Genomic DNA, 2,980 nt, shown 5'->3' with positions numbered 1-2,980 from the left:
TGTGTACCATCTACAGGATGCACTCCAGCAACTCACCAAGGCTTCTTCGACAGCACCTCCCAAATCCGCGACCTCCATCACCTAGAAAATTACAAAGGGATATTGATAGATTAGGTGAATGGGCAAAATTGTGGCAAATGGAATTCAATGTAGATAAATGTGAGGTCATCCACTTTGGATCAAAAAAGGATAGAACAGGGTACTTTCTAAATGGTAAAAAGTTAAAAACTTTGGATGTCCAAAGGGACTTAGGGGTTCAGGTACATAGATCATTGAAGTGTCATGAACAGGTGCAGAAAATAATCAATAAGGCTAATGGAATGCTGGCCTTTATATCTAGAGGACTGGAGTACAAGGGGGCAGAAGTTATGCTGCAGCTATACAAAACCCTGGTTAGACCGCACCTGGAATACTGTGAGCAGTTCTGGGCACCGCACCTTCGGAAGGACATATTGGCCTTGGAGGGAGTGCAGCGTAGGTTTACTAGAATGATACCCGGACTTCAAGGGTTAAGTTACGAGGAGAGATTACACAAATTGGGGTTGTATTCTCTAGAGTTTGGAAGGTTAAGGGGTGATCTGATCGAAGTTTATAAGATATTAAGGGGAACGGATAGGGTGGATAGAGAGAAACTATTTCTGCTGGTTGGGGATTCTAGGAGTAGGGGGCACAGTCTAAAAATTGGAGCCTTTCAGGAGCGAGATTAGAAAACATTTCTACACACAAAGGGTGGTAGAAGTTTGGAACTCTCTTCCGCAAACGGCAATTGGTACTAGCTCAATTGCTAAATTTAAATCTGAGATAGATAGCTTTTTGGCAACGAAAGGTATTAAGGGATATGGGCCAAAGGCAGGTATATGGAGCTAGATCACAGATCAGCCATGATCTTATCAAATGGCGGAGCAGGCATGAGGGGCTGAATGGGCTACTCCTGTTCTTTTTTCCTAGAAGGATAAGGACAGCAGGCACTTGGGAACAACACCACCTGCACGTTCCCCTCCAAGTCACACACCCTCCCGATTTGGAAATATATCGCCGTTCCTTCATCGTCGCTGGTTCAAAATCCTGGAACTCCGTACCTAACAGCACTGTGGGCGATCCTTCACCACGCGGACTGCAGCGGTTCAAGAAGGCGGCTCACCACCATCTTCTCAAGGGCAATTAGGGATAGGCAATAAATGCTGGTCTTCCCAGTGATGCCCACATCCCATGTACGAATTTGAGTACTTTTGAAGTGCAGTCACTGTTGTTATGTAGGAAATGGTGCAGCCAATTTGTGCACAACAAGGTCCCAGAAACAACAATGTGATAATGACCAGATTAGTGATGTTGGTTGAGGGATTAATATTGGCCTGGATACTGGAGAGAATTCCCCTTCTCTTCGAATAGTGCCATGGGATCGTTTACATCTACCTGAGAGGACAGATGGGTCTCGGAATAATATCTCATCCAAAAGACAACACCTCCGGCAGTGCAGCGCTCCCTCAGTACTGCATTGGAGTGTCAGCCTAGATTTTGTGCTCAATGCTCTGGAGTGGGACTCTGAACCCACGACCTCTGACTCAGAGGCAGGCGTGCTACCAACGGAGCCACTGGTGACACGAGGCACCCTGGCTGTTCTTTGTTCAGTGTCCTCCTAATATATTCTTAGGTTGCAACAGCAGGTAAAGAAACCCATGAGCTTGCATGGACCCCATGATCACAGGCATCTATGACTGAAGTATGTGAACTTACCAATCTTCTGCTGTTGAGTTTCACCTGTCTGCTCAGGTCGGTCTCTTAGTTTCCTGTTGTTATTTCCAACTCCAAAAATATTTAAGGTTACCAAAAGCAACACAGCCCTCAGTCACCAGTTCACCAATAGGAGACAGCCAGCAGTCTCTGTAACCAATTAAGGAGGCGGCGGCACTCTTATCATCCTGTCAGCATTCTGTCTCTGGAACATGAATAAGCAGGCTCCTAAGAGTGACCATTCCCATCAAAGCCTGGAGCTGGGTAAAAGATTCATTCTCAGCTTTTCCCAGCCAGTAAAAGGATGCTTGTTATTTTGTGGTTGGGTGACTTTGCTGGTTTTTGGCTGCATCTCAATCAAAATCAGCTATTGGATTTTTTTTTATTCGTTCATGGGATGTGGGTGTCGCTGGCGAGGCCATCATTTATTGCCCATCCCTAATTGCCCTTGAGAAGGTGGTGGTGAGCCGCCGCCTTGAACTGCTGCAGTCTGTGTGGTGAAGGTTCTCCCACAGTGCTGTTAGGAAGAGCGTTCCAGGATTTTGACCCAGTGACGATGAAGGAATGGTGATATATTTCCAAGTCGGGATGGTGTGGAGGGGAACGTGCAGGTGGTGTTGTTCCCATGTGCCTGCTGCTCTTGTCCTTCTAGGTGGTAGAGGTCGTGGGTTTGGGAGGTGCTGTCGAAGAAGCCTTGGCGAGTTAGAATCATAGAAGTTTACAACATGGAAACAGGCCCTTCGGCCCAACATGTCCATGTCGCCCAGTTTATACCACTAAGCTAGTCCCAATTGCCTGCACTTGGCCCATATCCCTCTATACCCATCTTACCCATGTAACTGTCCAAATGCTTTTTAAAAGACAAAATTGTACCCGCCTCTACTCCTGCTTCTGGCAGCTCGTTCCAGACACTCACCACCCTTTGAGTGAAAAAATTGCCCCTCTGGACCCTTTTGTATCTCTCCCCTCTCACCTTAAATCTATGTCCCCTCGTTATAGACTCCCCTACCTTTGGGAAAAGATTTTGACTATCTACCTTATCTATGCCCCTCATTATTTTATAGACTTCTATAAGATCACCCCTTAACCTCCTACTCTCCAGGGAAAAAAGTCCCAGTCTATCTAACCTCTCCCTGTAAGTCAAACCATCAAGTCCCGGTAGCATCCTAGTAAATCTTTTCTGCACTCTTTCTAGTTTAATAATATCCTTTCTATAGTAGGGTGACCAGAACTGTACACAGTATTCCAA

Source organism: Heptranchias perlo, chromosome 35 (assembly GCF_035084215.1).
Source record: "Heptranchias perlo isolate sHepPer1 chromosome 35, sHepPer1.hap1, whole genome shotgun sequence".
NCBI classification, from domain to species: domain Eukaryota; kingdom Metazoa; phylum Chordata; class Chondrichthyes; order Hexanchiformes; family Hexanchidae; genus Heptranchias; species Heptranchias perlo.
Note: the sequence above shows the minus strand (reverse complement) of the source record.